The 27,591-nt window shown below is 40.4% G+C and overlaps 1 long non-coding RNA gene across 3 annotated transcripts; it reads left to right on the top strand.

Annotated features, from left to right (window-relative positions):
• Nucleotides 1-909: 909 nt before the first annotated feature.
• LOC103788372 (uncharacterized) lies at nucleotides 910-27,197 on the top strand. 3 transcript variants are annotated; one of them, XR_001910910.4, is made up of 6 exons: nucleotides 910-1,082; nucleotides 10,736-10,937; nucleotides 11,441-11,573; nucleotides 19,380-19,539; nucleotides 20,676-20,726; nucleotides 21,231-27,197. It is a non-coding gene; the product is annotated as an uncharacterized LOC103788372 (long non-coding RNA). The 3 variants fall into 3 exon arrangements; XR_004741960.3 differs by lacking the exon at nucleotides 10,736-10,937; XR_614276.5 differs by having other exon boundaries at nucleotides 10,736-11,573.
• The last annotated feature ends 394 nt before the right edge of the window (nucleotides 27,198-27,591 follow it).

Below are 27,591 nucleotides of genomic sequence, written 5' to 3'. Positions count from 1 at the left end.
TGTGGCTCGCTATTTGGTAAATAAGCAAATAGCTAACATTTATGGAGTGCCCACTCTCTACCAGTTCTATTATAGCCTCTTCTATATACAATTCATTTCATCCTGACAATAAATCTATATGGCAGATATGATTATCTACCTTTTTAGATGTGAGGAAACTGAGGCACAGAGAGATTAAGTGTCTCACACCTAATGAGTGGAGAATCTGAAGTCTGAACCTTGATTATTTGCAGTCAAAGACCCTGCCACTGCTCTGCCATTAGGAGGGAAGTCCTGATAAGGAATCGTGATGGTAAATTAAACAACATAGTCCCCAGAATGCGACTAATGCGTGTCATAAAACCAGGATAGCTGAAAATAAACAGGGTCTGGACAGAAATAGAAGCAAGACTTTTCTCTTACTACATCTGCTTAAGTACTTATGGCACCAGTTCCTCTGAACTGAGGAATAAGGGCTAAAACAAGAACAGCCCTGTTTGTGATCTGCTATTGTTCGAAACATACTAAGGCTTAGGTTAACTGCTCGGTGTAGCTACGTTGCCACCATAGGAATGGGGCATTCCGTTGAACTAACTGATTTTGTTCTATTTATAAAGTCCTGAAATAAAGGGATGTTTTTCAGAATTATTAAAGTAGAAGCCTGAGCAGGTAAGCTGAGCCCCACCTCACGTCTGCTGCCAGAGCTCAGCGGTGTGAAGCGGGCAGATGAGAAAAGTCACACCTCTTGCAGAATCCAATTAAATCAGACTCCTCCATTTTCCTTGTATGACATACTATTTTGATAATAAATTAAAAACAGGAAGCCAAAAGAGGGTTCAAATTACCTTATGCTCCCAGCATACTAAGGGAGGATGCACCTTTGGGAATGCCTGAAGCAGTTATTTCTGAGACACTCATTATATTTCAGTCAGTTTGGAATATGGGAAGAAGGAGTCAGTGAGCTGACAGGTTAACTGCTCAGGTTAGCACTAGATCTCAGAAAGTGCTACACCAGACACGGGGAGGTGTTATGCCACTGATCACAGAGATACCCTTCCTGTTACCCAAGAAGCACAGTCATGCTCAAGGCCAGGATCGCTGGGGTGAGGTTTTTCTCTTTACAGTATCGATCATATTTTTCACTTGCTTGACTGGTCAAAGAACAGGTTTGGTCCTGTCACTAGATGTCTCCAGGGTTAAATGGGAAAGAATTATAAAACAGTTGTGCTTATTTGAACGGGTTTCTGTTTCATTCTCATTGTCTGTGAATAAACTTTATTGTATGCTGTTTATGTTCCTTTCAAGCTACTTAATTATCTTCTTTTTCTGACTCCAAGTCCATTTGAGACTGGCTGAAATAAGTTCCATCTTTTTTTCTGATTTTCTTGACCACCGAATTAGTTTTGGTCATGCTTTCAATATTGTCATGCTACAAGATATTGGTTATAAAACTTTTGCATATTGCTATAATGTGTTGACTAAAAAACTTAAGAATGCTCTATTAATAGATTTGAAAGAGTATAGCATACAGAAGGCAGATGAAATATGTTTGAAATTTTTTTTCCATGTATTTATACGAGAGGCTTTTTTTTCTGTTTCATTATACTACCTATAGCTGGCTCTACAATCTTAAATCTATGCTGAACACTGAGCATATAAAGTTTTAATGCAACCTCCTAAACTTTCTGTAAATTCATCGTATGTGGATATATTTATGGTATTAAAAAATGAAAATGTGGGGTCTTCTTATGGATGAAAAAAATTGTCCTCAAGTATTCATTCAGGTGAGAGGGATTAACTGAGACTAAGTTGTTAACCATTTCCTCTTGAGTATAGAGTATGAAGGACAAATAAACAGGTAAAATAATAAGAAGAATATATGTCACAGCATAAATTAGATGTGCTATGATAGTGTTCATGAGGAGATATGACAATATATAGGTATAAGTTTCTCAAAAGAAACAGATCGCACTGAAAAAAAGAACGAAAGAACTGAGCAAAAGAAAAGTTACAACATTTGTTGTTTGTCAAAACTTGTTGACCGATACAATTAAGAGCTGTGTATTTTACTGTATGCCAGTTATTTTTTTAAAAATTATGCATTATTTAGAAACTTGTGAAATGGTGGCTAGAAGCACATTGGTGAGCATTTTAGTGACACTTAAAAATTTTTATTTATTTAAAGTAATATCTAGTAAAAAGGACTATTGGATGCACAGTTGTTTGACTCCTAACACATGGACAGATATATCACTCCCCTAAAACTTCCTCATGCTATCCATTCCTGTCACACTTTCCCCCTACCTTTAATCCTTGTAAATCACAGATCTCTTCCCTATTTACATAGGTTTGTCTTTTGTAGAATATCACATAAATGAAATCACACCACATGCAACATTTTGAGACTCATTTATTTCACTCAGTGTAAGATTAATGCAAGCTTCTCCGTGTTTCTATAGTTTATTCCTTTTTTAAACTTTTATTTTAAGTTCAGTATTATAAGTTGACTTTTGTTACATGGGTAAACTTGTGTCATGGGGGTTTGTTGTACAGATTCTTTCGTCACCCAGGTATTGAGTCTAGTACCCATTAGTTGTTTTTCTTTATCCTCTTTCGTTTCCCACCCTCTGCCCCTCAAAAGGCCCCCCAGTGTGCTTCATTCCCCTCTATGTGTCCATGTGTTTTCATTGTTTAGCTCCCAATTACAAGTGAGAATATGCAGTATTTGGTTTTCTGTTCCTGCATTAGTTTGCTAAGGATAATGGCCTCCAGCTCCATCTAAATCTCTGCAAAAAACATCATCTCATTCTTTTTTATGGCTGCATAGTATTCCATGGTGTATATGTACCACATTTCCTGTATCCAGTCTATCAGTAAATGGCATTTAGGTTGATTCCATGTCTCTGCTATTGTGAATAGTGTGTATTCCTTTATATTGCTGTGCAGTAGACCGTGCATTGTTTAGATGTACAATTCATTTATCTATTCAGTCATTTAAGGACATTTCAATATTTTATAGTTTGGAGCAGTTGTGAATAGAGAAACTACACTCATTAGTTTATAGATATTTGTGTGACCATGAGATCTTTATTTCTTTAGGTTAAATATCTGGGAGTGAGATTGCTGTGTCATATATAAGTGTATGTTTAACTTTATTAAAAACTTCAAATTGTTTTCCAGAGTGGCTGCGCCATTTTGCATTCCCAATAGTTCAGTTGCTCTTTATCCTTGCCAGCATTTGATATTATCAGGGTTTTTAAAAAGTTATTTTAGTCATTCTACTAGATATGTACCGGTAGCTCATGGTGCTTCAATTAGTGTTTCTCTATTGATAATGATATTGAAGATTTTAAAGGATTCTGAAGGTTAGCATTCTTACATGCTAACAAGTTAGCCTAGTACAGTTTCATAAATGCTGACAAAAGACATGAGATTCCTGGGTCAGAGATGAAGGATGGTGATTATGCACAATAGTACCAGTAGCTAGAATAGCTGCATTTGTCTCAGTTCTCTAAGTCTCATTTCTACAGGGTGTCATGAAGAGGGGCAGGTGACACCTGTGTATGCAGTTGATTGAATTATAATAGAGGAATCCTAAACTTAGATAACTCAAATATTTATAATGGGCAAGAAGCCTGCTTACCCCTACTGTGAAGGGGGACGCCATATCTGTCTTCCAAGGCTGTCTGCTACACAAACATCCTGAAAAAATTGAAACAAAGGCCACCAGTGCTTCTGGTTCAATGGTGGGGGATAGCAGATAACAAGATTCTTGTTCTCATGGGGAGAGATTGCAATATAAAAGAAAAACTGAGGAGGAGAGGTCCTAGAGAAATTTTGCCAATAGAATGTTGTTAAAATAACCCAGTGTGAAGTGATGGAGAGTGACCAGGGTTAGGGCAGTCAAGAAGCGAAGACCAGATGGGTGTGACATGGAGGCATTGAAACAAAGAAACAGGATTTACAACATTAACTAAAGAGGAGAGAAAAGAAAGCACCACTCCCAAGCTGCAAGTTTGTTTTAAATAAAGTTTTATTTATAAAGTTATTTTAAACTTTATTTTTAATTAAGTTTTTATTTTTATTTTATTTATTTATTTTGAGACAGAGTTGCCCAGGGTGGAGTGCAGTGGCGTGATCTGGACTCACTGCAACCTCCACCTCCCAAGTTCAAGTGATTCTTCTGTCTCAGCCTCCCAAGCAGCTGGGATTACAGGCATGAGCCACCATGCCTGCCTAATTTTTGTATTTTCTGGGATTACAACTGTGAGCCACCATGCCTGTCTAATATTTGTATTTTTGTATTTTAATTTTGTATAGACGGGGGTTTCACCATATTGGCCAGGCTGGTCTCAAACTCTTGACTTCAGGAGTTTGAGATTGTAATCTCTCCCCAAGACCACACCTTGGTCTTCCAAAGTGCTGGGATTACAGGAGTAAGCCACCAGGTCCGGCCTAAGTTTTATTTTTAAATAAAATAATTTTTACAAAATAAATGTTTTTCAGTCATGTTATGCATTCAAAATTGGTACTAAAGTCATAAAAATATGATATTACTGTGTATTCAAACAAAAGGTATTTTGCAGTTCTATCTCAAAAATTAAACTCTTCTGTGACTTTGAAGAAATCACTTCTTTTTTAAAGTTGTATTTTCCCATGCAAAATTGAGGCGAAAATGTGTGTTTCTATTCCTTTCACGGGAAGATTGTAGCTCATTCAGGTAAGGGAAGCGAACTTTCAGCATGGAGTGAAAGTTTCTCTTTCAGCTTTAGGAGAATCTTTAAAATGAGAAGTATTTGCTTTTTGTAAAAACGTCAATGTTTCCAGCTGGAATTAATTCTCAAAAGTACAGCACATGGTTCAGGGGCATTGGCTCCAAAAATCTGGTGGAAAAAGGCGTGAGTTGATGAAGGATGGGAAGAAACCGATTTCTCTTTGAAAACAGTGGCAATGGCAGTGGTTTCTCCCTTGAAAAATAAGCATTTGAAAAAAGTTTCACATGATTCTCAAAGCAATATTCTGCTTAGCTAGGAATTTCTGTTAATATCATTTAGGAAATTGGGTCTCAAAAGGCTAGGGACTGCCCAGGTTTACGCCAAGATTGGCAACCTGCAGAGCTAGATTTTTAACTAGGTTCTCCTCCTAAAAGGCTTTCCACCCCACCATAAATGCCTTCTTCCCTGCAAAAGGGGCCACATTGTTTCTTGTAGACCTCAGAGGAGAGGCAAGGTGTTTGCCTCCTGAACGTACACGTTACTGTTCTGTTGTATTTTGTAGTCTCACTTTTGCTCCTTGGAACATCTCTTTGGTATTCCTGTGGGATCTCTCTCTACAGCATTCTACTTTATGTAATGATCTGTTCAATAAAGTAATTTTTAAAAGGAGACAACACCACCACAGGTGATCTGGAGGCTTCTGGAGGACCTCAGTGACTCAGGTCCAGTCTAAGGAGGGCCATAGATGAGGCTGAAGAAGGATGGATCTACATGCTTAGAGGAGATTCAGAAATGCTGTTCATTTGGGTCCATCGCACTCGTCTGCCCCAATGAGTCTGAAGAACCAGGATCCCAAAGAAATCTTGTCAGTTTGGCTAAGCCCTATTTGAGAATAATTTTCCAGGGAAGGGATCATCATACTGCTTCTTTGCATAGAATGCCGCGCTAGAAAACAATTCTTCTGATGAATGCAGGTCTGTTTAAATTCCTACTTTGGGCCAGATACTCTGCATTGTACGTTACCTTGTTTAACCCTCCCAACCACTCAGCAAGACAGATATTATTTTTCTCCTTCTATAGTGGAGAAAAGGGAGACTCAGAGAGGTAAAGCATTATTGCCAGCTGCTAAGTGTTATTGCCAAAATGTGAGCATGGATCCGCCTAGTTCCGGAGCCTACATTCCTTCCGCCATACCATATTGTCTCGCGTCAGCTGTTACAGAACGGGCGTGCCAGGTTAGCAGTGTCAAGATAAAGGATAATTCTCTCTTTTGCTCATGACATTTCCAGCATTACCTGCCTGGCTTCCCTGTTCTTAAGTACCCAATCTATTCTCCTGGGCTTTAGCAGAACCTGATCCTGAAAGGCACAAACATCTTAGACAAGTCTCAGCAAGCTGGCACCCCGGGATGTTCTGTGGGTGAATAACCCTGCTCACAGGACAGGAAAAGGACCCTGGGACCATGCTAAAATGGAATCTGATTTTCACTGGTGGGATGCGCGGCATTTCTAAGGTTTGTCTGACCTCTGGTGAAATGCCCCTTCTAGAGTTCATTGTAACAATACTTAGAGAAAATTCTGAATCCCGACAGTGGACTCGCCTGTGCCCAGTCAGTTGTTCCTCTTTTTTGCTACATGATAACCATTATTTCCTTCTTTCCTGCTCTGGGTCCCCGCAGAGACATCCATTGACTACGTCAGTTACATTGCCAATGCCTCCAGAGGCTTTCTCACTGCTGCCTGCTGATTATGCCCGCACTGCAGCCACGGCTGCTCAAAATGATGGTCCCAAGGCTACTAATGTACGGGACACGAATTTTTCTGGAAGGCTGGCACCATCTTCCAGAACTCCCAGCAAAGTGTTTCCCCTTGCCAATGCTGCTAGAACAGAGCTGCCACTTTGTGCTCTTAATATCCAGGCAAATTCAGTGAATTTCTCCCGATCTCTTTTTTTCTTCTGTTATTTATATTGTCATACTATCCCTTTTGACCAAGGACTCCTTAGGAGCTAAGCCAAATACCCAAGTGGCAGACATGGTGTGGTTCTCACAATCTCTTCTCCCTCTCTAACCTCGGACCTGTGTCCTCAAGTCATGCTCTGGCACTAAATATGAATTTTTCCTAGGATTCCCCCTGGTCCTTCACTCAGCCTTAAAGGACTTCCTTCTGTGACCCTACAGGTATGTCCATATCAGCTGGTTCCTAAGGGCACACAACATCTCTGGATTTAGAAATATGTATGTGTATGTATATATATGTATATCCTCATAAAGTTAATTACATTTCATGTTTCATATTTCTGTTAGGCAGTCAATAACATTCTCAATAGGGTTGTTTCCAGTATCTTTGAATAATAATAGTTAATCTGTGTTTATCTCCTCCTATATACAAGGCACCATAGTAAATGTTTTACAGACATTGTCTTATTCAATACTCTCAATATTGCAAGGTGGGAGGTGCTTTTGTTGTCTTAGTTTTGCAGATGAAGAAACAGATGCCTCAAGAAAGTAACTACCTACCCAAGATCACATACAGAGCTGAGTCTCTAACTCCAGCTCTCCGCCTCCAAAGCCTGTAGGGTGAAGCTTGGTCTCCTTTCATGACACTGGAAGGACGCCTGTTACTGTGGCTGTGCATGAAGTCTGCAAGGGGATCTTCTACATTGTTTAATTTCGTTAATATTGCTTTTAAGTGGGCATCATTGTGTCTAATTACTTTTTTTTCTAGGCTCAGCTTAGTCTGTCTCGATTTACATCCTTTTTTAGAACAACATTTTGTTAAAGAAAATATTTCATAAGGACGCTCACAGAGTAACATTCTAAAAGATGTGGTCTTTCCAGACTTTTCTATCCAATTTGCCCCCATTTTGATGAAATATGCTGGAAAAACTTCTTTGGATTAAAATTGCCCTTTTAAAAATCACAGACAAATCTGGGCAAATAGCAAAGCATTATTTTTCTTTTGGTTACAGTAGAAACCCCAAGACAACTAGAATTGCTTTGCTCAGGAGCCCTGTCGGGGAACATTCATTGTAGGATTCAAAAGGGACTGCTGCCCCCTTTAACCTGAGCCAGGAACAGGAAGGGCCGCAGCTCCACTGCCCAAGTCTGCAAATCTTCTGGCCTGTTGTTCGGCGCAAGGTGTGTGTTAATCATTCACCTCAAGGATTTCTTAAAGAGTATTTATTCCCAAAATAGAGATGTGGAAGTCGGCCTATACCACTGGGCAATAATTCCATCTCCTGTAACTTTCCCATAGGGGTAAATCTAATCAATGTCACTGTTGTTGAAATTATACAAGCAAACCAACTACAGTGTGGAATTTCCCTCCCACCACTCCCTCCCTCTTGTTTTCATGTACTTTGTAACCTGAGGAGAAGTTTCCATGAGGAAGCAGAGTTTATGTTGAAGTTACTGAGTGATGTATGGGAGATCTCAAACACAAGAGCTGCCTTTAGACGTTAAAAAGAATAAAACTCTCTTGTGCCCACGATGGACTTGGGCAAGTAGAATGCTCAATGTTTTCCTTTGCAGAAACATTGATCCCCTCACGTGGGGATCTTACAAGATACCCACTGTGCTCTATTCTGATGCCCCTGTGGCCACAGAGCGGCCTAAATTGCGTGGCCCAGGAGGGATTTTTATCCCTTGCAACGACGCTCATTCATGATTGTGTGGGCAGCACACTTTGCTTTATTTGGGAAAAGATTTCCTAATGTAGTGATGCCTGCCTAAATATAAGCTGTCTTTGCACACGTGAAACAAAATGGAGATTTGACTTAATGATCTAGTAACTTTGGTTAGTGCTTCAATTTAGAAAGAAAAGTGAGTAGGCTTTTCTTTGGTTTTTCTATAGTAATTTCTTCAAAGCCAAGAAACTTTGCATTTGTAATTATACCTAGAATTAAAGTTGTTGAAGCTTCTATTCTCAATTCCATCTTTGTTCAAGATTGCTTATTTTTTATCTTTTCCATCTCAACCATATTCTGAAAATTAGCACAATCTTGTGAACATTTCTGAACCACAACATTTAACAGAATTGAATCAAGAAAAAAATATTTCACCCAGCAGACAGATGATGCTTACACTTATTTACTCTCTGACAAAATTATCTGAAACCTAACTCAGGATTTAATTTTCATGGGGGTTCCACAATGCAGGGGTTGATAGCAGTGTCCTATTCAATCCTTCAGGCTCAGCCCTTTCCTCTCAGTGGACCTCAGTGGCACTGAATCAGGTTAATCAGAATCCTTGATGCAGAATATAGCGCCTCTTTGATCATTCATTCATTTATGCAGGTATCTGTTTTTCACAATTCAGTAAGCACCTACAAATTTACCATCCAACATGAAGCCTGGGACCTTGACAATCACTTCCATCTAGTTACATGGCCATTCCTCTTCCAATCTTCTTGCTTCTCCACCCAAGGTAGCCATCGTCCTGAATCACAGGTCTCTGGTTCACTTACTTCCTTTGAATATAGTTAGCTCATCTGTACGTATTCCTCAAAAGTAAATATTTTTAGTTTAGGTGCTTTTAGTTTAGGAATAACTGTTATTTTACCAAAAGAATGACTATTATAAAAAGGGCTTGTGCTATATGTAATATTCTGAGTCTTTTCTTCCTCCATTTAATAAAACATTTTAAGATTCATCTATTTTCAAAAAAGATTTAATTTTGAGGGTCTTGCTTTGGGTACTGGCTCTCAAGCTCATAGGATGCATTGAATTCCATTTAATCTTTATCTCCGGAGCCAAACTGGTTCCAAATTGAGGAGAAATTCTGATCATAAACACAGTCTACTTCCCTAGAGATTCCTGCATCCATTACACCGGGGACGTTTTCTTTCTTTTATGCATGAGGTGGATCTCATAAAGGGGATTGGGGGGCTGCTAAGGTGGGATATTGAGTCCCTTGTTTATCTTGAGTAGGCATCATGTGCTGGGTTCAGTTTCTGACACTGGAAAATACAGGTTGTCTGAATGAATAGGTAAACGCTAAAACCATCTAGAGCAACAATGACTGATTTGTGTAATTTGTTAGATTTTGCCTGTTGGCATTTTTATTCTCAGATGAATGGTTGTGTTGTTAGGTGGAGGCTGTTGCTCCCTTTGGGAGATATTAATCCTGTGGCAATGCTGGAAATGGTACTAGCTTACAGTTACGGGCTGCTCCAACGTTTCTGGCCTGGTGCTATGTGCTGTATATGCAATGCGATTGCTCATTGCATCCTTTCCACAACCATACAAAGCTGAAGTAAGTGCTATGGTTACCCTCATTTACAGATGAGAGGTTTGAGTCACAGAGAGGCACTTAAAGTTTTGAGTGCATGCTGAATTCGGTCTATGGAAATGGTGAAACAGAAGAAAAAGGAAACTAACGTATTCAGGTCCTGGAACATCCTTGGCACATTGTAAAGTGTTAAATTTAAACCGAAAGAACACCTAGAGGAAGGAACTCTAACTCTAGGCAGGACCAGTAGGGTCCTGAGAAATCAAATTATTTGCTAAGTATACTGAGCTAGAAAATGAAAGTAACAGAGAGAAATCCAGGATTCCTCAGAATCTATCTATCTGAGATAAATGAGGGACCCAATTAACAGCCCCCCAGTACCCTGTGTGTAATTTCACCTTAACCATAGAGAGAAAAATGAAGTCTCTGGTGTAATTGATTTCATCTTTATTCAAAATTGCTTAGTTTTTATCTTTTCCATTTCAAATATATTATGAAAATTAGTATAATCATGTGAACATTTCTGAACCACATCGTTCAATAGGATTGAATCAATAAAAAAAAATATTTCACCTAGCAGTTTTTGACATTTGACAGAGGATGTTTACATTTATTTACTTTCTGAGAGAATTACCTGAAATATATAAATCTAACTCAAGATATAATTTTGAGGCTCTTGCTTTGGGTTCTGGGGGTGGGCGTCCAGGAGTTATTCTTGATTTTGACAGATGATGCATACAATCATAAATTTCTCTTCTGTTTGAACCAGGTTGTCTATAAAGTTTAACTAAGATTTGTATTCCTTTCCTAGGCTGCTGTAATAAAGTACCACAGGCCGGTGCAGAGAATCACCAGGAGGAGGAGGTTGCAGTGAGCCGAGATTGCACCATTGCACTCCAGCCTGGGCAACAAAGCTAGACTCTGACCTCCCCTCCTAAAAAAAGTACCACAAACTAGATGGCAACAGAAGTTTACAGTCTCACAATTCTGGAGTCTGAAAGTCTAAAATCAAGGTGTCAAGAGTTAGTTTCCCTGAGAGGGACAGGTCTCTCAAAGGCCTTTCCCCTTGAGCTTGTAGATGGCTATCTTCTCCTTATTGTTTCTCCCTATTTCTGTGTCCAAGTTTCCCCTTTTTATAAAACCACCAGTTATATTGGACCTGAGCTCATCCTAAAGGCCTCATTTTAACTTGATTACCTCTGTAAAAATCCTATCTGTCAATATGGTCACATTTCCAGGTACTGGGTGTTAAGATTCCAACATGTCTTTTTTGGGGCAGGGTCGCAATTCAACCCATAACAATTTAATCTCAGACTCTTCAGAAATGAGATGTATTAGGCCCGTTGTGGAGCCCAGGATTCTGGATGCTTATAAAGCATCCTGTTTGGCATTTAATCCTGAGGATCACGTGTGGTTGAGAACCAACCTTGGGCTGATGAATGAAAACAAGAAAAATCAACACAGGATGTGCCTGACCCTAGACAGTGTAACTTGTAATATTGACTTTCTCTCCTAGCTGAGAGGTGTTCTGCGTCTCTCCTACACGTGTGACTCCAGGAAGGAAAAGGACACCTTGCCGGGTGTCCCCATCCTGAACTTCTATTCCCATTGACTGTGGCCATCCCTCTACACTCTGGAGCAGTGCTGAAGTGAGTTTCTATTGCAATCAAAGGAGCTCTGCTGATCTGCTGCTTAAAGCAGGAAGGTCTGAATGGGTTTCTCTCCTTATATTCCTCAGATCCCACACCGTAACCACTAGTTTCCATACTGCTTATGCTTTTGAACAGGATATTACATTTTACCTAGTTGGCATGGGAGAGAAATGTAATTTTTTTTTTTTTTTTTTTTTGAGACGGAGTTTCGCTCTTGTTACCCAGGCTGGAGTGCAATGGCGTGATCTCGGCTCACCACAACCTCCGCCTCCTGGGTTCAGGCAATTCTCCTGCCTCAGCCTCCCGAGTAGCTGGGATTACAGGCACGTGCCACCATGCCCAGCTAATTGTTTGTATTTTTAGTAGAGACGGGGTTTCACCATGTTGACCAGGATGGTCTCGATCTGTTGACCTCGTGATCCACCCGCCTCGGCCTCTCAAAGTGCTGGGATTACAGGCTTGAGCCACCTCGCCTGGCCGAAATGTAATTTTTTTTTTTTTTTTTTTTTTGAGACGGAGTTTCGCTCTTGTTACCCAGGCTGGAGTGCAATGGCGCGATCTCGGCTCACCGCAATCTCCGCCTCCTGGGTTCAGGCAATTCTCCTGCCTCAGCCTCCCGAGCAGCTGGGATTACAGGCACGCACCACCGTGCCCAGCTAATTTTTTGTAATTTTAGTAGAGACGGGGTTTCACCATGTTGACCAAGATGGTCTCGATCTGATGTAATTTTTAAACATTGTTTCTAATTTCTAAACACTTCCAAAAATTTACAATGAATATTTTTGTATATGTCTAGTGCATACATGTGAAACTTTAGAAGAGTGAGGTGTGTGCACATGTGGGATCACTGGGTGGGAGATTATGTGCATATTCAGCAATACATGTGTCAAAAAGCTCTTTAAAGTGCTTGTACCAATTTAAATTTCCCTAAGAACTATCTGAGAGTACCACTGTTCTACATCTTCAATCATATTTAATAATTTTTAAATGTTACCAAAAATTTAAATGTTACCAAAGGACATGTGTTTTGTGTAATAAGATTCTCAAAGCTCAGGAGGAAAAAGATAAGGAAGATCTTTGACGCCAAGGTGGTGGTAAATGTTGCATTGTTATCTCAGCTGATAACACTCTTGCTGCTTATTATGGGATGTAGGCCATAATGGCAATGGAGTGAGCAACTGCATAAAGATAAATTTTAAATTCACACCGGTATTAATCACATATCTTAACATGTATTTCTTTAAGATTCATAAAGTTGGGAAGGTCTTCATGCTTTTAGCCAGCGGTTTTCCTCTTTTGTAAAGTGCTTATTCATACCATTCACTCATCTGTATTGGTTGCTTTTTGGTGTTATTCTATAGATGTTATTTGTAAGTTCTGAGTATTAACTCTATAGCAATGAAATGTCTAACATATATGTTTTTACAGCATAGTTTCTACACTCTCTTCGTTGTGATTTCTATTATATTGTTGTGTTAATATAACAAAGTAGAGAAATGTAATTTTGATATCCATCTGATCTGCCATTGTGGGACATGAGGACAGAGGCAGACTCCAGGAGACACCTTTAGTACAGATATTCAGGTGCAGATTTATCTGAAATTATTTTCAATGTTCAAGGACATGTGTTTTGTGTAATAAGATTCTGAAAGCTTACAAAGAAAAAGATAAGGAAGATCTTTGACGCCAAGTTGGTGGTAAATGTTGCATTGTTATCTCAGCTGATAACACTTTTCCTGCTTATTATGGGATGTAGGCTTATTCCTGCCTATTATGGGATTTGGATTATTTTTTGCACACATACGTATGCCCATTTGTGCTTTTAGGAAGGAGAGAGGAGGAGACTGCGACCGTGACAGAGATAAGAGAAACCCTTTAGATGTATTTCCAAGAGATTCCTGGTCTGCTGTTAGAATGAACATAGCTATAATTAAGTCAAAAAAATATTCTGAGAATCTGTAACCCAGGAGGATCTCTGTTTATTTTTATTCCAGGACCCAAGGAGCCATAGGTATTAAAGGTGGGTGATTTCCTAGCAGTGGGAACACACACAGATTCCTAAATCCCCCAAGCCTGACCTCTCGGAGTAACCGATGTTCACTTTCTTGGACCAGGTGTCCTGCATGGAGATCCATCTCTCCCTGGTGATGGACAGGAAAAATCCTCTTTGCTTTTACCTGCAAGCCACTCCCAATGCGGGGTGGTGAGGCTCTACCTTTGAATGTCCTCAATGAAAAACCATATAAAAACACAACCCAGTAACCTTCACATTCACGTGAGACATCAACAGTCCTGGGTGTGTTGATACTTCCCAATCTCAGAGTTCTTTTCTATCTGTTCATAACATTGCTGCCAATATGGATTGTGCCTGTATGACTTTTTGCTTTATGACTCTTGGGTTATAAGGCCTGCTAACTGCCTTAGGAGATATAGAAATAGGTTGAGATTTAAAGGCAAAGGCTCACAGACGAAGTGCTAACAACCACAGGTGTTGATCAGGTGTTAGTGTCCGTATTACTCTGATTCTTCCATCTTCCCACCATCCATGGCTGTCAGTTGTTACCCAAAGATATAACTCAGTAAATTCTGATTTGCCAAGAACTAGCCCATACTTCTTTTTTCTCTCCAAATCTTTCCAGTTTTATTAAGGCAGCTTATTTTAGAGTCTAACTTTTAAGAATTGCCAAAGAGAAGGCAATGTGCAGGTTTTAGTCTTTCAGTTGTTCATTTTAATGCAATTAGCTAAATAAGTTCTTTTTTATATAAAATACATATCAACACATAGTTTCCTGTTCAAAAAATGGTTTCTGTAACTATATAAGTATGGTGATAATTATTGCTTGCTAATAATAATGTAACCATCTTATAAATGTTTGAAAACACTCTAGAATGTAAATTGATTCAGAAAGAGGTATATTGTTCTACTTTCTTTATCAACAAGATAAAAATATTTTTATATTTACCCAGTTTTCCAGCTTTTGATAGCTTTATTCTGTCTTTCTGTCGAATTTCCCCATATTCTCTGATAAGGCATAAGGGTTTATAAAAGAGCCATCAGGGGCTGGGCGCAGTGGCTCATGCTTGTAATTCCAGCATTTTCGGAGGCTGAGGCAGGCAGATCACAAGGTCAGGAGTTTGAGACCAGCCTGGCCAATATGGTGAAACCCCATCTCTACTAAAAATACAAAATTAGCTGGGTGTGGTGGCAGATGCCTATAATCCCAGCTACTCTGGAGGCTGAGGCAGGAGAATCACTTGAATCTGGGAGGTTGAGATTGCAGTGAGCTGAGATCACACCATTGCACTCTAGCCTGGGCAACAAGAGCAAAACTCCATCTCAAAGAAAAAAAAAGCCATGAGTTATAGAAAAAAATTCAGCAATGAGAAATAGTGATGTGTAACTAGCAATATACTAAAATGTGAGGATTTTTATGACATATTTCTGTAGTTATAATATGTTTATCCATCTTGTTTCCTTCTGCACATTCTAAGGAAGAACCATAATTTATTATGCATTAAGGAAATTGCCCATTGTGGGTACAAAAAGAATGTACATGCATTTTTATCTATCCCACAGAAAAGAACCTAATTTTGAAGGGGATTATATTATTTATAAATAAACTGTATATTAGATTTCCCTAAGGGGTATTTTTGATAACAAACACCACTCCATTCCAGATCCAGGCACACAGCCCTGAAGATACATTTAAAAAAATTCAGTCTTGGCATAGATTGTGATGAGCTGTAACTATTGAACGAAAGTAAAATTTCCAAATATACTAAATGTAGGAAGAGCATCACTAAATTCATAGAAGGAAAAATATGTAAGGATTTAAGAAAAGAATTAATATGCTCTTTTGAATGTTTTTGAAGCAGGAAGTGAAGTGGATTATGAACAATCCAGAATATTTACATAGTCAAGGCAAAAAGTTTTAGATCCACAGATTTCCTCATATTTGGGATCAAATAACGCCATGCTGATTATACAATGATGCCCAGTGCATCTCTTCGCTCAAAGGATCAACACAAGGTTCAAAGAAGGCATATCAAGTATATGTTTCTAGAAAATGTGAAATCTAATAAAGCCTGAATTCATTACAGCCTGAATGAGTTATGTAAGAAAAGTGAGAAAAAAATGTATAAAACAGTTTATATTTGTTTATTCTGGATGCAATTAACACTTATATATTCACAACCAATACAGTGATAGGATCTTGAGGTTGTAGATGCATGCTGTGAAGCCCATCTCCCCTGTCCCCTGCACATGATTCCTCAACCAGGTTACAATGAAACTGATTTGGAAATGATTTCCATAGTTCACTACTGGCAAATCTGGCATCATTTGCATTTTAGTGCTGTCTTTAAAGACATACAGGAGCAAGACACTTCTATGGAATGAGGTGCTGTAAGAAGGAAATTTGGAGCTTGAAGAAAGAAAAGAAAGGTCTCCAGAAACTATAGTCCAGACAAGCCCGAAATTGTTTTAAAAGTAGCTAATTCTTGATGGTGGGTTACGCCTGTAATCCCAGCACTTTGGGAGGCCGAAGCAGGCGAATCACCTGAGGTCAGGAGCTGGAGACCAGCCTGGCCAACATGGTGAAACCCTGTCTCTACTAAAAATACAAAAAGTAGCCAGATGTGGTGGCAGGTGCCTGTAATCCCAGCTACTTGGGAGGCTGAGGCAGAAGAATTACCTAACTCCAGGAGGTGGAGGTTGCAGTGAGCCAAAATCATGCCATTGCACTCCAACCTGGGCGACAGAGCAAGACTCCATCTCAAAAAAACAAAAATGCTAATTCTTAAAAAAGGAATCTGAACTCTGCTTGTGAAATGCTCCTTGGAGCAGTAGAATAAGTGAAAGTCCATTGAGACCACAAAGGCTCCAGGGAACACCACCAGGGAAGTCCAGTGTTAACCTTGGCAACTCCCGTGAAGGAGATCCCAGTCTATAGAAAGCTCTGCACATACATTGAGTTTTGATGTCTAAACACATGTCCACTAAAAGGCAATCAGAAACATGCTGCATGCCAAAGGTAGGAAACCTGCTTTTTTTTTTTTTAATTTGAGATTTAATTTGAGTAAACATGGAAAAGAAATTGAATCTTTGAAATCAGATATTCAAGGGGATATTGACAAATTGTCTGTGCTGGTTGTTTTTTATTATAATGCTTCTGGAGTTTATTTTAAATAACCCTTATCAAAATACACATAGAAGTTACTTCAGGTGCACCTTTAGTTTATAAGCCATGGTGGACCAAGAAGAGTAAGAGATCAGAAATGAGGTGTCTCTCAAGGAATGCAGCTCACAGGAAGGAGAAGTCACCTACTTGTTACATACATCACTAATCAGGACTTCAATAAAATACTGTATTCACTTTGAGGTCCCATAAATAAGATATAACTTCAAAGAATGTACAGTCAGTCATTTAAGAAAAAGTATCCTTGGAAGGCTGAGGCAGAGAATTGCTTGAACCCGGGAGGCGGAGGTTGCAGTGAGCAGAGATCGTGCCACTGCACTCCAGCCTGGGCGACCGAGCGAGACTCCAGCGTGTAAAACCTAACTTTGTAGCTATTATCTGCTGTGGAAGCCTGAAGAAGAATGAAGGATATGAATTATTTGTGATGTTATTCTCTGTTCACTGAGATAAATATGAGAGGATAATTAAGTCAGTGCAACTTAAATAGTAATGGGAGAAAGAACAAGCAAGATTTGGAAACAATACACTTGGTTTAATAGTCACGAAACGCAGGGTTTTCAGTCAAAAAGCTATATTCTTTGGAGACTATTTAAGAAATAGCTTCTCAGCTGACTTTATGGATGGTTTTCATATACTTATGATTCAAAGAAGAGGATGAATGAGGTGACCTGAAGTTATTTCCAACCCTATATGACAAGTAAGGTTTAAGTAGAGGTAAAATTTATGACAAAACATTGTGGAAAATATAAACATATGCAAATGTCCAGCTGGCCCTGGTAACACTCATTAGTATGTTAAATATAAAACAATATCGTGACTTACTATTGCTGATTTATTTTAATGAGACCACTCATGGATGACATATTACCCTAGAAGGTTAAAATGGCCTGCTTTGCATGCAAAATTCAATACACTTTGCATTGTTTAGGGAAAATCCAACCACAGTTAATCTCAAGTAATTTCGATGTTGACATTATTGTGTAAGTGGGTACACTGCACCTGCATATTTGAAATGAAGAGGATTTGCCAGAAGAATCAGTGGATAACTGAATATGCTTTGAACATTGAGACTGAACAAGGTTTGAATTGTAGTGTTGCTTCTTTTTTTGAAGACTCACATATTCAAGCCAGATCTTACCATCAACAAGTATTTGTTGACATTTATTGTGTAGCAAACACTATTTGTAGTGCTGGAGATTCAATGGTGAACAAACCAGAAAAAAAAAATCCGTATTTTAGACTTATAGCTTAATTGGGAACTAGAATAATTGTGTGAGATAATACACCCAATAAATAAGTAAACTAATAACATTTAATCACATTTTAGAATGAAGGAAATAAGGAGATTTGACAGAGCGCAGTTGGGTGGGATTGAGGTAGATGGAGTTGGAGGTTACCAGATACCATGCTTACATGTGGCCTCGACCAGAAATCAGAAAGGCTAGATTCTCACCGAACTTCTGCCACCAATCCAGCTAAGTGGCCTTAGAAAAGGGGCATCTGTAAACCAAGCAGGTCATTTGGACTACATAATCCAGAAGCTTTTTACAGCCTATAGGAGGCAGAATGGGCCCTCTAAAGCAGGGGTCCCCAACGTTTTTGGCACCAAGGACCGGTTTCATGGAAGAAATTTTTCCACGGACCAGGAGACGGGGAATGGTTTCAAGACGATTCCAGCACGTTGCATTTATTATGCACTTTATCTCTATTATTATTACACTGTAACATATCATGAAAAAATTATACAGCTTGCCACGGTGTCGGATCTGTGGTAGCCCTGAGCCTATTTTCCTGCAACTAGATGGTTCCCTCTGTAGGTGATAGCAGACAGTGACAGATCATCAGACATTTGATTCTCACAAGGAACACGCAACCTATATGCCTCGCACGTGCAGTTCACAATAGGGTTCCTGCTCCTATGAGAATCTAATGCCAGGGCTGATCTGACAGGAGGCCAAGCTCAGGCAGTAATGCTCAGTCACCCGCCACCTACTGTGAGGCCAGGTTCCTTTCTTGGTTGTTGTTGAGACAAGGTCTTTCTCTGTCAACCAGGCTGGAATGCAGTGGCACAATCTCTGCTCACTGCAACCTTTGACCCCCGTGCACAAGGAGTCCTCCCACCTAAGCCTCCTTGGGTAGCTGGGACCACAGGGGCGTGCCACCACCCAGCTATAAATAAAGTGGCACAACACCATCCAGCTGTGAATGAAACACACAACAAATGTAATGTCCTTTTTAGTATTTTAAGTAGAGACAGGGTTTAGCCATGTTGCCCAGGCTGATCTTGAACCCCTGAACTCAAGCGATCACCCTGCCTTGGTCTCCCAAAGTGCTGGGATTACAGGTATGAGCCACTGTGCCTGGCTGCTGCCTAGTTCCTAACAGGCCAATGGCCTTTCCCAGTTTTTGGCCCAAGGATTGCGGACCCCTTCTCTAAAGAGTTCACATTCTAATCCTCAAAACCTGTGAATGTATTATGCTGCATGGCAGAAGGAACTTTGCAGATCTCATGAAGGTTAAGTACCTTGAAATGAGGAGATTGCTCTGGATTGCCTAATTTAATCACATGTCCTTAAAAGCAGAAAATGTTCTCTTTTGATTGCAGAAGAGAGATGCAGCAGAGAAATGCCACAGAAAGGGAAGATGGAGAGATTCAAAGTGTGAGAGGAATTCAGCCTGCTGTCGCTGGAAGGATTCCCGATGGAACACATGAGAAGAAACCTATGTAGCATCTAGGAGCAAAGACTCACCCCTGGCTGACCTCAGTAAGGAAATGGGGACCTCACTGCTACAGTGTCAAAGAATTGACTTTAACCCACAGCCTGAGTGTGCTTAGAAGCAGATGCATTCACAGATCTTCCAGAAGGGAATGGAGCCTCATTGACACCTTGATTTTAACCTTGTGGATCCTAAGCAGGGAATTCAGATGAGATGCGCTGTGAGATAATACATGGGTATTGTATTAAGCTGCTAAATTTGTGGTAATTTCTTATGACAGCAATTTAAAAAACGGATAGAAAACCACTAACCCAAATCTCATAGTCCCCCCTCTCTTCCATCCTTCACAGTTTCCTACCGGTACTTCCAAGCACTCAGCAGTTCCTATCCATTTTACTTCCAAAGCATGGATTGACCCCATCTTCTCATCTGCACAGAATTCTACTTCATCTATCATCTGGACCATCTCAAACTGGTCCCTCTACCCCTATTTTGTTTTGACTCAATCTATTCTCCAAACCATAGCCAATTATTTACTTTAAAAATATATAATCATGACATTTCTTTGCACACAATCTTTCAGTGTTTCCACATAAGCAGCAGATTCCACTTCAGCCCCACTGTAATGCAGAGACATCCATGGCACAGATCCTATCTGCCCTCCAGCCTTTCACAGCTCGCTTTCTCTCTGCCTCATTCATTATGTGCTTATATGGAGAATTGCAACTTCCCTTCAGTACCACTCCTAGACCCAGGCATACAGCATAGCTGTGCTGAGCTTTCAATCTTCAGAGGCCTCAGCTCTGGTGCTGCCTGGTCTTCCCACAGGTGAGGAATCTATGTAGCTATGCAGAAATCACCTGTAGCCTAAACTTCCTTCTTATGGACCACGCTTCAGATGTTTGGTATCCCGACTTCCCTGGACAGAGGGCCCAAAGCCCTTTCCAAAGCTGGCATGGGTTTGTTTTCTGAATTTATGCTCTGAAGGATAGCACATGACGCTGGGCAGGTGTGAGGTAGGCTGGCCCAGAGGCAAATGTTAGCAGTGTTGCCAAAAAGAAGCGGGTGGACTGTGGAACCAGGGGTAAGAGAACAGGAAGATGGGTGTCAGTCTGTTTAGGGGGTCCTATCACAAAATACCACAGACTGGGTGACTTGAATAACAGAAATTTCTTTCTAACAGTTCCAGAGGCTGCTAAGACCAAGATCAAGGTGCCAGCAGATCCAGTGCCTGGTGAGAACTTTCTTCCTGGTGTTGTCACAGTGGTGATGTGGGTCGGGGAGGGGGACAGAACACTAAGATAAGGGAGTTAATCTCATCATGAGGGTTCCACCTTCATGACCCCATTACCTCCCAGAGACTGCATCTCCAGATAACATTATATTGAGGGTTAGGGTTTCTGCATATGAATTTTGGAGGGACTCAAACTTTTAGCCCATAGCAGTGGACCATGGGCTAAGGGCTGTCTTTCCTTACCATCACATTTCTAGCCTGGAATTCCGATAAATTCTACAATTCCAAATTAGACCCAGCCTTCCAAGATATTATGAAGGTATATTTATCAAGGCAGGAACATAAACCTTATTTTACATAGCAGGTGGTTAGCTTGATTTATAGCATCTATTTAGAGGTAAGATATGCTACCTCCATTTGCACTTTTACCCCAGTCTCCACAAATGGTGGGCATATGTTATTCCCACATACCATGTCTTCATGATGTTTCTTCCTGTGTTCCAGGCTCTTCTTGCTGCCTGAAAGGGCCTGCCCACCATTCTCCACCTGGCTAACTCTCACACATGGCTCAGGACTCAAGTTACCGGTAGCCTCCCCATGAAACCTTCAGTTATTCTCCATTGCCCCCCCCATTCTCTCTCTGCCTTAAAATGCACGTACGTGAAATTATTGAAACTCTCCTACACTGTAAGACGAAGAACAGAGACTATATTTTATCCATTTTGTTTCACTACCATGGTGTCTGGTGCATGGTGTGGATTTAATTAAAGTTTATGGAACTGAATACCGAAAGCAAATGGTAAATGCGTCATTTAGAATATATTCAACAAATATTTAAGGAATAATCTCACAAAGTGAAGAAGAAAATTACTGGGGGTGGGAGAGGACACATGTGACATATTCATTGTTCCAGGTCATACAATAGTAAGAATCATTGCCATTTCTCAAACACTAACCATTTGCCAGAAATATCACTAAGTATTTCACATGGGTTACATTTAATCCTCCCAACTCCAAGAGGTGGAAACCATTATTATCTTCATTTTATAAATGAGGAACTGAGGCTTACAGAGTTTAAGTGATTTTCCTAAAGACTCAAAGCCAAAAGGGGCTCCAAAGCTTCTGCTTTGACTATGGGAGGATGCTGCTTCCTGACACCTACCCCCCAATTCCCCCCTGCCACAAAAAAAAAGGGAGCAAGACATATTGCTCATTTTTTTAAAGAAGAGAAGATACAAATGGTAACTCTCAAGGGCCTGAGTAAATGTTAGTTGAAAGTTAATTGCATGTGCTTCAGAAATAAATGTGGGAACATCTGAAATGTGTAAATAACAATAAGATTGCAAAGTAAGAAGGACCATTTGGATTACAATAAGGAAACGATAATATTCCCTGCTGACAGTGAGCTGGGGGTGTGTCCAAAGGAAGTTGGGAGGTCTTGTCAGGAGGCCCTTGGTGCAGTCCACTGGAACGTTCTTAACACAGGATGTGAGAAGGGAATGTATGGGGGCTGAGTTGGTCTTCAGATCCAAAATGTAATACCAACACACGTTTTACATTAAAATATTTAAAGATATAAATTGTTCTTCCCAACAGTTTTTCATTTAAAAGAGGAGTTGCAGCCTTTCCTAAAATGTTATTTAAGGCCATTTTACATGCCAACTAACTGGACTAAATTATTATTTTTTAAGTTGAATTCAGGAAAGCAACTCTTTTGCCATTTGTGAAAACTACATTCAAGCCAAATAAGCAGTAAGATTGAGGCAGGAAAAAAGAAACAAACCTCACCCACAAACGCTTTTGTACAAGAAATTTCTCTATTTTCTTATGACTGAAACTTAATATTTATTTTCATTTCCTATTTGGCCAAATGGTTGGAAATTTGATCTCGGTCAATACAATGTGGTCTCCTGCCCCCACTTCAGCTATTCCTTCCTTTCCCCGGGATTAGGTCTAAATTTAGGGTGGCTTACATAGTGTGGAGACATGGGCAAAGGCTGAAAGGAGGGCTGGCACCACACCTGCAGGACCCGCAATGATTGTTGTGGGTCCCAGCAGCGTCCCTTCTTATCCACAGCCTCAGCCTTCTTCTGGCTCCTCCGCTTTTGTGTTGTGCCCATCCTTCTTGGGTGCGTGGCATCATTCCATTGCTTCTGTAGCCAAGGAGTAGGACTGAGAACTTGATGAGGCTGTCTGGGGCCCGTCTGCCCAGCTCTGCTTCTGCTTCCTGCCATGAAGGCTGGGGATGCTGAAGGCTCCCTCTGTCTCCAAGGGATGGGGACTCAGATCCTCTTTGCTCTTGGACCTTCCAACGGCATTCAGAGTTCTATGGTGCCCTCTCCCCCTAGGTGTTCGGCTAAGAAGAAGCAGATCACAGGCTCCCTTCTCAGAAACCAACAGGGTCTAAATTATGCATCTGCCTTTTGAACTTCTTCTTCTTCCAAGATAATCTTTCTCTAGCTTGAAGCAGGAAGCCTTGCTCTTACGTCATCATGCTTCATCCAAATCTCTTGTTTCATTCCAGGATCTAGGCTTATAAACACCGAAGCCAGGAATAGACTCCTTTGACTTTGCAATTTTTTCTCTCCTGTGACACCATGTATGAGAAATTCCTTGACTTGGCTAAAGGGGCATCTATAGGGTGGAAGAAAGGGGATATAATAAAACTTATAAAACACTATGCCACTACCATAATTCAGAGAAAAGCACCAGATGAGGAACTAGGAGATTGGGAGTTTGCCATGTGATCATGTTACTGTAGGCAGCTAGTCAGACATGAGCAGGGCAGAAGAACCTCCCCTCAACCCCACCAGGAATATCAGGCAACCATCAGGTGATGGTCAGGAGGTTTTTAAACTCTCTCTCTAAAATAATAATGGGTTGCAGCCAGTGCCATGGAACGACAGTCTCCCAATAGATAGAAAACAACTGAAGCTGGTGATCAGTGGCTTCCCCGTAAGATCTCAGGAGTTAGGCAAGGGGGCTCAAGCATGCACACTAAGAGGCGCCACTCACCCAACTGAGGCAAAATGGCCTGAGAGTTTAACTGGTATATGAACCTTCCTAAGGGAAAAATGCCTCAAATGAGCATGGATACAACTTCAGTAAACACACTGAGCAAGCAGCCCCCTCCCAAGCACTAGCACACCACTGCACATGCAGACAGCCAAAGGGAAGAATCAGGAGAGAAGGAATGCAACCCCCCAGAAGTATGCCAACTTGTAAAACCCCAAGTCAAAGGTCAGCTGTGCACTTGATCTCTCAAGTTGCCCACTTGGCTCTCTTCCAAGTCTATTTTGTATTTTTCACTCTTGCTCTAAAGCTTTTTAATAAACATTCACTCCTGCTCTAAAACTCGCCGCAGTCTCTTATGCCCTTTGATCCAATTCTTTCTTCTGAGGAGGCAAAAGTGAGGTTGCTGTAGATGCATGTGGATTTGCCACCGCTAGCAATTATGGGGAAGTCATTTCCTCTCAGGAACTTGGTTTCTTCACCCATGTCATCAGGGGTAAGGACAGACATTTTCCATGTTCTCTTTTGGATCTAGAAATACTGAAATACTATTTTATCTGATTAAAAAAAAAAAGATTTCCATCTAGCTCTGCTGTCTTTGAAACTCTGCGATCATATATTCATGGGAAATAATGTGGGGTGCCATGATTTACTCTCTACCCATTTACAGTACATAAAAATTAGATCCTTCTAATTAGGTTTAGAACTATTTAATTGAGGCTAAGATCTCATTTTCATAGCTCAAAAAGTCATGTATGTAACGGATATGTCTCACGTTATTTAAAAGCTTTTCTCTAATATTGGTGACTTGAATTATATATAGGATTCTCATCACTCTTTTTTAATGTGTTCTAATTAGTAACACTATTTCTTATTTACTTTCTATGTATTTTTTAGTTTCCTTGTTAATAGAACTGAGGGAAAAAAATTCAACAAGGTTAATGAATAGCTGATAGAGAGGTATTTTATAAAATAAGACTGTATTCTTACAAAAAATTTTCAAGTACCTTATTTTCAGAAATTGTGGACTGTTTTAAATAAGGATTTCAATTTTAAACATAAACGACTTAGAGTAAAACTTCATCAGACAAGGTCAAGTGTTCTTTCGACAATTTATTCCAAAATTCAGAGAGAAAAACACTCACTAAATAACATAATAAAAGAATAATGTCTGACTTCTAGGCCACCAAGAGAAGTGTAAATGAAGTTATAAATATCACACAATGCTCTAAATCAGTGTGGCAGAAAGTCTATTTATGTCACCTGCTGGCTCCCTTGTTATTATTTTTTTCTGGCTAACACAGTGGATGTGTTATATATAGCATACATGCTGTAAAACACCAAGCCCATGTTTTCAGTTTTCAGACAATATGAAGAGAAAATTCAAATGAGAATCTAATTTCAGCTTTGATGCCAGTTACTCTTGTGACTTTGAGGAAGTTCTTTAACTCCATTTGTACTGAGTTTTAGGAAGGTGACTTCTAAGAGTTCTGCCAGCCTTGAAATTATTTGATTCTGTACATTTTTCCTTAGCTCTAAAATAGGGGCAATAATATTTGTACCACCTCCAGTGCTGATAAGCGTATTAAGTTCTTTTACTCAATAGGGTCTGTAATTTTGCATTTGTGTAATTATTTGCTTAATGCCTATCACCCCAGCAGGCTGTCAGCTCCATGGGGATAGGGAGAGTGTCTGTCTGATGTACTGTTTTATTTCTAGGACCTAGCACAGTGCCTGGCACATCACAGATCCTCAATTTATATGTCTGGGGAATGAGAAGAATCAACCTAAGTATTCATATATAGGGCATTGAAAAACAGCAAGCCTTGACCATGCCTCCTCAGAAAATAGTTATAGAAATGTGGCAAGGAGACAGATCCAGATGGCTGAATAGGAACAGCTCTGGAGTACAGTTCCCAGTGAGAATGCAGAGGGTGAGTGATCACCATATTTCCAAACAAGTTTTTACTGCCCACAGACCAGGAGATTCCTGGGCTGAAAAGTGCCACGGGTCTCCCGCATGGCTGTTGCAGCCAGCATAGTGGGTCTCCCCACAAAAACTCACACAAATCTGGGTGGCCATTTCAACTGGCACCTGGAATGCCTGGGAGACCGGGTAGCCCATTCAACTGAAAAACAGGGGGCTGAAACAGGAAGCCAGGTGATCTGGCTCAGTGAGTCCCACCCGCACAAAGACCAGAAATTTGAAATGCTCTGGACTGAGAGTTTCACAGCAACCACAGATGGACCTGGGACGGTCCCGCTCTGTAGGGGGAAGGTTGTCTACCACTACTGAGGCAGTCCACCACTACTGAGGCAGTCCACCACTACTGAGGCAGTTCCAACTATACCTCTAAAAACAAAACCACAAGGAAATTCACACAGCAGCTGGGCAGAGCCCACAGCAGCTCAGTAATGCCTCTGCTGGCAGACTGTGACTAGGCTACCTCCTTGCTGGGCAGGGCATCTCTGAGAAAAGGCAGCAGTATGTCAGGAACTTATAAATAAAGCCCCACCTTCCCAGGACAGAGCACCTGGGAAAAAAGGCAGTTATGAGTTTTGCTGCATCAGACTTAACTATACTTGCCCAGCAGCTCTGAATGGAACAATGGAGCTCACAGCTTAGCACTTAAGCTCCTATAAGGGACAGACTGTCTCCTCAAGCAGGTCCCTGACCCCCGTATATCCAAAGAGACACCTCATAAAGGAGAGTTCAGGCTGTCATCTGGCAGGTATCATTTTGAGATAAAGATAACAGAAGAAGAAACTGGCAGCAACCCTTACTGTTCTGCAGCCACCACAGGTGATCCCCAAGCAAGCAGGCTCTGGAGAGGACCTCCAGCAGTCTCACAGCAGAGGGGCCTGACTGTTAGAAGGAAAACTAAAAAACAGAAAGAAATAAATTCATCATCAACAAAAAGGACATCCACTCAGAGACCCCATCTGAAAGTCACCAACTGCAAAGACCACAGGTAGATAACTCCACAAAGATGCAAAAAGGATGAAAACACCCAAAACCAGAATGCCTCTCCATCTCCAAGGATCAAAGCTTCTCACCACCAAGGGAATAAGGCTGGATGGGGAATAAAGGCTGGATGGAGAAGGGATCAAAGCTTCTCACCACTAAGGGAATAAGGCTGGATGGAGAATGAGTCTGACTAATTGACAGAAACAGACTTCAGAAAGTAGATAATAACAAACTTCTCTGAGCTGAAAGAACATATTCTAACCCAATGCAAAGAAACTAAGAACCTTGAAAAAAGTTTGACAAAATGCTAATGAGAATAAATAGCTTAGAGAAGAATACAAATGACCTGATGGAGCTGAAAAACACAACATGAGAACTTTGCAAAGCATACACAAGTTTCAGTAGCTGAATCGATCAAGCAGATGGAAGGATATCAGAGACTGAAGATCAACTCAATGAAATAAAATGAGAAGGCAAGATTAGAGAAAAAAGAGTGAAAAGAAATGAACAAAGCCTCCAAGAAATACAGGATTATGTGAAAAGACCTAATCTACATTTGATAGGTGTACCTGAATATGACAGAGAGAATGAATCCAAGTCGGAAAATACTCTTAAGGATACTATCAAGGAGAACTTTCCGAACCTAGCAAGCCAGGCCAATATTCAAGTCCAGAAAATACAGAGAAACCACAAAGATATTCCTCAAGAAGAGCAACCTAAAGGCACATAATCATCAGATTCACCAGGGTTGAAAGGAAGGAATAATCCTAATGGCAGCCAGAGAGAAAGGTCAGGTTACCCACAAAGGGAAGCCCATCAGACTCAATAGTGGATCTCTAGGCAGAAACCCTACAAGCCAGAAGAGAGTTGGGGCCAATATTCAAC

The sequence above is a fragment of the Callithrix jacchus genome, chromosome 1 (assembly GCF_049354715.1).
Source record: "Callithrix jacchus isolate 240 chromosome 1, calJac240_pri, whole genome shotgun sequence".
Taxonomy (NCBI): domain Eukaryota; kingdom Metazoa; phylum Chordata; class Mammalia; order Primates; family Cebidae; genus Callithrix; species Callithrix jacchus.
This window is presented reverse-complemented; position numbering and strand designations above follow the sequence as displayed.